General features: G+C 43.4%; 1 long non-coding RNA gene across 4 annotated transcripts; it reads left to right on the top strand.

Annotated features, from left to right (window-relative positions):
• Positions 1–502: 502 nt before the first annotated feature.
• On the top strand, positions 503–7,802 carry LOC127027689 (uncharacterized). Of its 4 annotated transcripts, XR_007767826.1 has the most exons (5): positions 573–775; positions 3,254–3,386; positions 4,295–4,864; positions 6,614–6,722; positions 7,527–7,802. It is a non-coding gene; the product is annotated as an uncharacterized LOC127027689 (long non-coding RNA). The 4 variants fall into 4 exon arrangements; XR_007767827.1 differs by lacking the exons at positions 6,614–6,722; positions 7,527–7,802 and adding an exon at positions 503–566 and having other exon boundaries at positions 657–775; positions 4,295–5,323; XR_007767824.1 differs by lacking the exon at positions 6,614–6,722.
• The last annotated feature ends 2,834 nt before the right edge of the window (positions 7,803–10,636 follow it).

Below are 10,636 nucleotides of genomic sequence, written 5' to 3' on the forward strand. Positions count from 1 at the left end.
AAAACATCAGGTTTCTGATGTGAGCTGTCAGTAAGGGACCAATGTGATGACCTTAACCAGAATTTTCCCAGTGCCTTGACCTTGCTGAAGTAACATGTTATGACAACTTTGTGCAGCCACCACGCCGCACGGTCGACCCAAGAAGTCACACTTCCGACGGCAGATTGTCTTCATGTTATGTTGGAAAACTTAGGCCAGGTGCCCACATTTCTGAAGTCAGATAGGCAAGACCAACCTGACAGCCTAGGATGCCTTCCTAATCAACGGAAACAAAGAGGTGCTTCCAGAGGGAAGGTGATTTATTTTGAAGATGGGGAATTCAATTTGGTTGGGTTAATCTGCCTCTGGAGTTGCCTCTTTCTCTCTGCTGACTGCAAGAGAGCCCAGCTGACTGATCTGGCCTGAGATGCCATTCAGGTGTGAAAGTGAGATAAATCCCACCTTCAGGTAATGAAGCCTCATGGGAAGCCTGCCTCAAGCTCCTTTGATGCCACCAGCTCTGAGGTGGGCTGCCAGAGTGAAGAAGGATACATGAAACATTCTTGAAACTGAGAGTGGGAGAAGAGGTTTGGCTTTGAAAAACTGTAGACAGAAAGCAAATCTGCATGCTTAAAAAAGGAAGAAGTCATTTCTGCAGTGTCCACAATCTTTTACAGACTCAAAACAATGATGGCAGAAGAAGATGGCCTTGATTGACTCAATACATCTGGGAGGAAAGAAGTAGTGTGTGCTCCCAGAAGGAGATGACAGCCAGCATGAGGAGGAGAGCAATGGGGTAGGGAAATGCTGGGCACAGGATGGTGGGTGGCTGACGGATGGCTGAGAAAGTAGCTGGGAAACCATGCAGACTAAACTGCTAGGGCTTAGCCCTATGCAGGAGGAGGTCGAGGTTTGGGGAAGCAGGGAGACAGCAGACGAAGGGTGGCAGAGGAGTTAGTGGCATGGAGGAGGCATTTGGAAATGCGGTGAGCTGCTCTGTGATCCTACGGGCATGGCCAGGCATTGCAGAGACAAGTAGCAGCAAGGAAAGGTTTTTTTGAGGCTGGCAACCTTTGTTAGAAGGAGTCCAGCCCCCACAGAGCATTTCTGCAGGTGTTACTGGCTGCCTTGGTGGGGAAGAGCTGAGAGCACCACACTATTGGGGTTGTGCTAAGATATGTTAGAAGACCTCTTATACGGATTATAAATGTGCTTCCCTGTGCAGAACAACTGAGCCATCCCTGCTCAGTGATATTTATTGCAAAGTCAGTAAGTCATTAGGTGGCGGAGTTCAGATTTCCAAGTGCATGTTTGGTATAGACAAGTCAATATGTTTTTGTTTTTTTTCTTAATTTAACTTCTTGATTGACTTATTATGTACATTGGCACTTTTAAGAGCTTCAAATAAAACACAGTGAGAGTTCAGAACAAATGTAAATGGCCTAAAAGAAAAGGAAAAAAAATCCTATAATCTTTTTTAATGGCTATAAAACGTGGGAAGGATATATCATAAGCTCCCCGCATGGGGTCCTTGTCTGCGTTCAATCCAGTATTGTAATTTAGACATGACTTTTTATTTAATTTCTGACTGAGAAAGGGAAATTAGAAAACAACATTATCTCAGCTGCTCCGTTATAATGAACAATATTTCACAGTGCCAGTATAAGTTACCTTAAGAACTTATTTTATGAGACAAACATTGGCTGAATTCCATGAACAACTGGGTTTTCTGGTGTCTTTTGTCTGCTAAACAACCCAAACTTAAGTAAGGTTTTTAATTATAAATAAGCCTGTCATTACAGTGATGCGCATGTTACACGTGTGTAACATGTGGACCACTGCAGTGACGGAAGTGATGGCAGTGGGCTCCAGGTTAGCATCAGGGTATTTTTTCCTGCTGAAGTGCAAACAGAGGCTGCTTTGTTTCATGTTAGACATTGGTTTCTCACTTTTTCTTTTAGTACATGTACTTGTGTGTGTCTCCAGCTGTGCTAGGTAGTATCGGTATGATAGAGGCCCATGGAAACATCTTGCTAGCTTGGTGTTTATGGATGCGTGGACTAAAAAAAAAGTCAGGACCCGCAGGGAGAGGTCCACTGATAGAGGGGCAAGGTGGAGATATAAGTGCCTCAGACACCCTCAGGTTGTGGCCAGAGCGAATCCACTCTTAACAAACTCCTCCAAACATTTCCAAGGACACCAGCTCCAGGCTAGGAAGCTGCCTCAGATGAGCAACCTGCTCTGCTTGTTTGTTTTCAGACAGTAAAAACCAACCTTCTCTGTTTTGCTGCTGTATGAATGTAGACGATGGATATAAAATATTGACTTTAATAGTTTTTTCCTTTGGGGAAATCCTAGATCAGGATTATGCAGCTGAATGTTTGTTTAGCTGTAAATAACACATTTTCCTGTTAATCTCTGTATCTGTTTTATCAATTTTTTTAAGTCACTGAGATTTATCCAGTCTGTAATTAACCCTTTTGCATGGCGAAATGCAGGATTGTCTCTTTCCCCCAGCCACTAAATACATAATGTTCTGATAAATATTTAAGCAGTAATGAGGGATGTAATGCACAGTAATCCATTAGTGCCGTGTTCTGGGGGAGCGGCATGGTGCTAAAATGGATGCAGTCAGTGCTAAAATCCCAGATTGAGCAGAAGGCCTGCTGACCACTGTGGGATTTGGCTTTGAACTATGCTATAGGTTGGGAAATCCATTTGAAGGTGCAGACGTGCTTCATTTGCCTGCCAAGAAAAGCTCCCTTAAAAAAAAAAAACAAAAAACCCAAACCAAAAAACCCAACGATAACAAAACCAGACATCTCTGTGAACGGTGCAGCCAAATATTCCCCAAGCAAGACTACCAAAAGCCAAGAGTGGGAAGGCAGAGTCTGAATCAGTGATGCACTAAAGGTGGTGCTGAAGGTATGACCACAACTGGTCCCACTAACATCTAAAACTAGGCTAAATCGGGGTCTATGAGAACCTTCTCACTTTGGGTAGGTCTACTACATTTTTCTGTTTTTCCCTCTTTTTTTTTCTCCTCATTAGACCTTACTGTCTGATTACAATTATGTCTATGATACATGTCTGCATCATGACAGTCCCCTAAAGGGGCAAAATACAGCAATGGGAAAGGTATCGCTTCCTACTTTGCTTTTCAGAGCAGGGTCTTGATTCCCACCAAGGGCAGGGAAAGGTGAGGTTTGGTACCCAGCTCTTTGTGCTACAGGGAGCAGCTGCAGCTAATGTGTGTGTGCTTGCTCCCATGCAGAAAACCAGCAATACTCTTTCCACTCGTCTGTGTGCAGCAAGCAACAGTAAGGAGCTCTGAAGAGATGTCCCGCTGGGGTATATGGCTAAGCAGGACGGTGACTCAGTGCCTTAGGAGAAACCGATGGGAGTTGGTAGGAATCAGCAATGTTTCTTTGAGGTCATGGAGAAGGAAGTTTTCTGGAGTATCTGTGAATTTGCACCTGGACCAATAAACTTTTTTTTTAATTGTTATTCATTTTACACCTCAATAAAGCTTAATTATAAGTAAGCAGTAAGAAAAGCAGGAGACATGTTCAAATAATATTGCACTTCTCCGAATCATTCCTGTGGGGCTCTGGCAGTTTTGTTACCATGAAGCAGAATAAAACAAATTAACAAAACTATTCAAAATTCATTTAAAAACATCATCTGAGGAGCATCATAATAAAAGCACAGTGAAAGAGACAAACTCACTTGGCTAATTTCCTTCATGTGCTGTGCATGTTTATAGTGTGTCTCTTAGTATGTTTTAATTAGCATCGCAATCATCAACTGGTAACTAACAGCCCATATGGTTCAGGTTGGGAGATGCAGGCCATCTATTTGGAGCAGAGAAGGGGCTGATGAACCTGATCTTGACTTTGCGGTTGCACAGGTCAGCAGAGCCCGCTGGCAAAGCAGGGCTGTAGAGCCCCAAGTCTTGGCCAGAGAGAATATACTTGAGCAAGGGACCAACTTCCAGACTCCCCATCCCTGATCCCAACGTCTACCCTTCTGCTCAATGCAGGACTCTGATGGGGCAGACAACTGTATTGACCACGTTGCTCACTGCCAGCCTGAAACCCACTTTCTTTTGTTTCTTGTGGATGTAACATGACAATGTGGTCTTCTCTTGGCTGCCTTGTAAAGCACCTTCCTTGTCTATGTTTTCACCACTGGAAACAGGTTGCACAGTTTGCCTTTGACCTGCCCTCCCCTTACTGCACCTTTTTGCTTGGCTTGGCTTTTTTTATTCTGAAAATTCTTGTTTCTCTTGCCTTTTTTTTTTTTTTTCTTTCAGTGATGCTCCTGCCTCCATCTGAGTCCCTGTTGGTGGTGTGGGAATGGCTTCGGGTACCTGAGGCCGAGGCTGTGGTTGAACGAGATGACCTGCACTCACCAGGACAATTGAGGTGAACCTTTCTTAACAGCTTCCAGAGCAGGACTGACCTGCCTTTCCCAAGACTGGTACTTGGGGTGGACTATTTCAACAAGTTTGGCAAGCTGTGAGCTAGCAACTGCCTCCAAAAGGGATGAAGGAGACGACGCTATGATGGACAGATCATGCTTAGTGACCTTAAAAGCTTTTAAGATGCCACTGACTCTGCTTTTGGGCACTATCTCTATCTGGAAAAGCATCACTTCGCCAGGCCACCTGCACAAAAGCATGCTCAAGTGTTTCTCCCTTGGTAGCCCCATTTAATAAGATTTTCCACTCTTGAGCTGCTTCAGGTACCGTCTCTGGAGTAGCAGACACTGCCGCGCAATAGGGACTCGCAATGCCTTGCAGCTATCCTGTTGGTCTTGTGGTTTGTACTCTGAAATGGTGATCTTTGCATGTGGAAAAAGAGGAGCCCATCAATCTCAGCAGGTTAGTAGAGGAGGAAAAGGTCTGGGCTTGTTTTAATCTTAAAATACTTTTATCTGAAAGTTTGGCCCAACCATATTCTGTTATTATTGGAGTATCTTGTCTAATTCACTTTTTTTCCCTTAAAAAAAGCATTTCACTTCCCCTTAAGAATATGTTATGAACTGCTGCACTTTAGCAGTGTGATAGTTCATAACAGAATCGAGAGGAGCATGAATTATGTCAGAACTACATTACTAATGTGTAATCTGCAGCATTGGTTAATTTGTTTTGATATTACAGTTTTAATAGGAAATATAATTTGATTGCATTTTAAAAATAAAAACTGATTTTCTGTATTATAGAAAAATATTATGAATAATAAGCAAAAAAGGGGCTAATATAGCTAGGCATTTCTATTAACAAAATGAATATGTTTCATACGCTCTTTGTGTACTAATTCAAGTCATCCGATGCCAGATTGAGCTGATTTAACATAAACTACAGCCTTGTTCCTTTGCTCTGCATTTTGCAACATTGCTAGCATTAACTCGAGGATGGGATCAAAGTTTTGCAGTATCAGTTCCTTGCACATCTGTCATAACTCAATTATTAGCAGCATTAATACCTTGTACTGCACTCCCAACACACCAGCGGAGTCTGGTCTGTATTTACAAATATTTTCCAGCTGGACTCAGAATAATTAAAGAACCCAACTGCGCCAGCGATGAGCCCTCCACTTCTTAAATCGGTGTAGGTGGCTCATGCTGGTGGGGATGTGCTAATGGATGTGCTATTAGGATTATAGCAAGGGAGCGTCATCTCAAGAAAGGTACAACACTAAGTGTGATGAGCGCAATGGGATGATGTGAAAATGTAGGAGCAACCACACTGGGTCAAATGAAAGGTCCGTCTAGTCTGTTTTCAGCAGTGGTCCCCCATGGTGCCTGGGGAAGAGGGTAAGAACAGAGGGAGCATGTGGGATCCTTTGGCTGGTGCTTTCTAGCTTCCAACCACTGCCCGTGCCGCCTGGTTTTCCATATTTAGCAACCTTCAGTGGATTTCCCTACCATGCTGGAGCTGAGACTCCAGAGAGCAAACTGTTGCTGCAGTGTTTTGGCACCTTTAAGGAGCTGCTTTGCCCCTCATAGCTCTGTCCTCATGCTGTGTGACCTTGTTTACAGTGGTTAAAGACCTCAGGGCACTTTTATTAAAGAATGTGAGCTTAAAGTAATGAAAGGGTAAAAGCTGGCCCATAGTGAACAGCTGAAGGTACATGATCTATTTAGCTTATCAGAAAGATATAGAGGAGAATTGATGAGAGAGCGTATTTCCTTCCTGGATATCTCGGTGAGTACTAAAGGACTCCTCAATCTAGTAGGGAAAGACATAAGAAGAATTGAGGACTGGCGACTAAAGCTGTAAGATTTCAAGTTGGAAAAAACCACACATTTTTCTCAGTGAAGATAATTAACCATGGATAATAATAATCAGGGGAAGAAGTAGACTTCTGCCTTCTTGATGGTTTAAAAAAAAAAAAAAAGCCTGTCTTCCTTCTTGGAAGAAATATTTTAGTCAAGAAGAAGATATTGAACCAGACCCATGTGGATGACTGACACGGTAAGGCAAGATATTTATTATACTAGAGATCTAAAAGGCCCTTCAGATTTCAGAAATATCAGCATTGTGCAAGAGCATTGTGTCCAGGATCTTTGCCTGGATAATTATATTTCACCTGCCTCAGTATTTCCTTTGGTTTCATTTACATTTCAGCTGCACCCTGTCCTTGACTGCAGATAGATCCCATTCTAGGTTGCCTCTTATTATCGATCACAGTTTTCCTTATTCTAGTTGAAACGAGGAGATGCATTGCTGTTTCCAGGTAGGTGACCACTGAGTTTCACTCCAGAGGTAGCACTGGGTATTGTTTGCACGGTTCATCATCTTTGGAAAGGAGGCAAGATGATAGTTTTGGGTGTAGAAAAGGGAGAAGAGTATGAGTGAAGCAGTCAAAGAATGCATGTCTGGTGAAAGTGCTGTATCTTCAGTATTTTTTCTTGTTATTATTGGTATCATTATTAATAACCACTGCAGCAACAGAGTAAGGCTTTCCATATCATTAGCAGTAGGAAAAATCATCTCTTAGTACTACAGGGAGAGGCAGAAAACTGTGTAAGTTAGAGGGACACAGAACCCCTGATGAACAACTTCAGAAGTTTTCCAAGTGAATATTTCTTCTCAGCTTGAACTCTTCCTTCCTGCTGTCTTTCTTGGCTGGAGCACCTTCCCAATTGACATGGATCTGTTCCCATCTTTCTGCCAATGTCTTTGAGTGCCTACATGACATTAAACTTGTAATTGCCTAAGTAAGGAATAAAGAGATTCACCTCTGGCAGGGGATCTGATTTAGCTTGACAAGTGCCAACTCCTGTGGAAGGACTGAGGATAATGAATTCCTTATTCAGGTGTCTCTGGTAAGAGCTGCTTTTTGGGTGAGAGAAATTCCAGTCCTTGCCTTTACCTACTTACCTCCTGCCCTTACCCTTCTTTGTCACTACCAAAAACCCCAAAATCTTCTCTGTCTGGCTGTAAAATGGATGTTGTCTTTGATTTTACCACTCATGAAGTAGTATTGTCTGAATCTTATTTCTTTCTCTATGACATTTTCTATTGTTTTCTATCTCAGCACAGATCTTCTTCCAATTCTCATTACTCTTTATCTCTGGGACCCTGATGCCCTATGGGGAGAAAAGGGTTCGGCACTTCACCTCATCCTGGATAGAAGAGCTCAAAAAGGAAGACCACTAGCATTGGGGAATGGACAGCTGGAAGGATGGTTATTTTATTAAGCAGCTTAATTCCTGTATTGATAGTTTGAATTTCTATACCTAACAGAGATGCTTTAAATTTTGTGAAGTGTGAGACTAATCCTGTCAAATCAAAAGCAATAAACATGAGCATATAAATTTAATGGAGAAGAAAGAATTATATCTTTGTTTATCCTTGTGGTACAGAAACAAGTGTATCCTGTGCAATAATCTTGCATAAAACATGGAAGAAAAGAAGGCTCAAACCCATGAGACTTCTCCAGAGGGGAGTAAATGAGAATGGGGGGTCCTTGGTAGCAATCTGATTGCTCTGTGTCTAAAAAGGATATTTTTGGAAGGCAGTACTGAACAGATTAGGGGTTGGAATCAGTTTTCCATATCACAGGTATCTAGCACCATCTGAGATGTCTTACTGTGCCAGTCGTCTGTGTTGGGCTGGCAGATTCAGCACAGGAGCAAGAGTCAAAGTGTAAGCAGGATACTCAAGTCTGCCCAAACGGGAGTAGTTGCCTATGAATAGACAAATGAATGGTCCCTTCGCAATTTTGCAGTCTTGAAAAGAGGCAATTGAAGGAGAATCTGATAGAGATATGCACATTCCTGAAAGGCACAAAGAAAAGGAATAGGAAATAATTGTTGACTATTTCTCTTCTCAGAAGAACCTGTGCATTTACGAGGCAGCAGGCTTAAAAGAAGCAAAAAGAGCTGTTTCACATATTGCAAGATAAGGTTTTGGAAGCCAAAGGCTATAAATGGGTTAAGAAAGTAATCAGATGAATGCATCAAAGAAGGATCCCTCCATGGTTATTAAACACCACTTCCATTTCATGATGTGTCTAACCTGTGGATGGCATGACCTGGGAGGTACATCCCAGAAAGCACCCTCTGAATTCCCCTGTTCTGATCTTATTTCCCTGAGCATCTGGGAGAGGTTATCTGCTGTCAGGCCCTTCGTCGGCCTGTGTGAGACTGCAGAAATGTGCTGTGGTGGGACAAGAAGGCTGCAGAGGTCCACCTGCCCACAGCTTGGAGAAAGCACAAATGTGCTTTTCTCTTGGACTGCGGGGTAGGAAAGTGGCCAGGGCTGGTCGTAGTCCCTGGGGTGCAGTTAATTAAGATTTTTCCATGCAAGCGTTGTGAAGATGAAAGGCAATGAGTAGCAAGCAGTTACTTAGAGGTGCGTCGTGGTATCGTGCTCAGGAACTGGGGTTGCATCCTGCAGAGTCAACGCTCTTAGCCAGCCGCTGCCAGGGAGTTTAATGAATTTATTTCACCTCAGATGGAAAAAGCACCGACTTCCAGAGGACCAGGCAGCTTCCTCGCAATTCTCCTGTGTTCCTTTACACATGACTCTTGTCCTCTTGGGAAACGCACCTCACACCAGGGAGCAAAGGGCAACCCGCTGCCCGTTTCTCAGCACGACTCGGAGGGGCCCCGAGGTGGTAATGAATTACGGCGGTTTCTCACGTCTCTCCACCAGCCTTGGGCAAGTGGAGGACAGCTCGTGCCTGGCACATTGCTCCCAGCCTGCTGTCAGCCCTTTGGACTGTCCTGATGGACTCCTTACAATGATGGGGCTTTTTTTTAACTTAAATTAAGACTACCTAGGAGCACCACCAGCCCCCCCCCTGCCCCTTACCAGGCAGGTTATTTCATGCAATTCATCTGTTATTACTCTTTTTTGCCTTTTTTCCTATTAACTTCCTCTCTTTTGCCACCCATGAGTTAAGAATCAGCTATTTCTGCTCTGGCTGCCAGATTTTTAAGCTCTGCTTTATCTATCTGAAAACCATGTTGTGTTTCTTCTTTTATATACACCATCCTTGCAATAAAGATTGTGGTACCAGAGCTCGCAGCGCCTTTATCTCCAGCTATATCAGCTCTGCAGTTGTAAAATCTCCATTCCCCTTACTGAACTGGCGAGAACAGCTCTGAGGAAGCAAAAGCCCCCGTGGTAACGAGAGGGCATTTTATAGCGGTGCCTCCCTGCCCAAAGCCGTGCTTTAAAAACTCTTTTTCTGTCTAGTGTCTCAGTTTTGCTGAACCTCCCGCTTGTCCAAAGGAAAATGAAAAGTGGCTTTTGCTTTTGAGCAGGCCTGGGCTGGAGGGAGCAGGAGGAGGATGAGGAAGATCTGGGCTCAGCTCCATGTGCTGCTTTTCATGGCAATGCCACTTTCTCAGGCTCCCAGCTTAAAACAGGGCTGGAAACACTGTCCTTCTCACATTACTTGTTTGTCTTGTTTAATTTGATGGGATGTTTCCCTGTCAGCATCCAGCACAGCATAGCCTTGTTTTCACTAGCAGCTGCTAGACATTACTGGCATACGGACACTTTATTATAGGGCATCTCCTCCAGCCAGGTAAAGAACTGCCTTTCATTTCACAGCCTGTGGATACGGTAGTTTCATTTTCAGAGATATTTCCAAGTCCTTTTGGGAGTGTATATCACACCTGAAGAGAAAGGCAAGAGGAGGCAGGACTTTTGGGACACTTTGCTGTGCCCCAGCTTTCCCAAAACCTGGAGTCACTTTGTGCTTCCAAGTGGTGCTCCGTGGACCAAGAGATTGTTTCTTTCGTGCTTTATGGTGATGGTCAAATAATGGGAGAAGGGCACTGCACTAATATTTGTTACATAAATATGATCAAAATAATACAGCAAAATTATTCAGAGAAGAAATGAACAAACCAAAACCAAAACTAAATGGTAACGGTCACTGAACTGGTGAATTGCTGATGCATTTGGCTATGAGAAATGGAGTGAGGAGGAAAAGGTGACAAATCTGATAATACCTGGATTATCCTCAGAAAATGGCCTGGCAGCAGAACTGATGGCAGCAAGAGTTTGAAAGTACCTACAGGTAATCTGCATTTGGCATCACAGCTTATTTGTCGTGTTCATAATGGTGCCTGGTTGAGTTTATCATTGTCTGTATGTGCATTTTAAGCACACCAAGGCAGTATGCGCAAG

This window comes from Gymnogyps californianus, chromosome Z (assembly GCF_018139145.2).
Source record: "Gymnogyps californianus isolate 813 chromosome Z, ASM1813914v2, whole genome shotgun sequence".
NCBI lineage: Eukaryota > Metazoa > Chordata > Aves > Accipitriformes > Cathartidae > Gymnogyps > Gymnogyps californianus.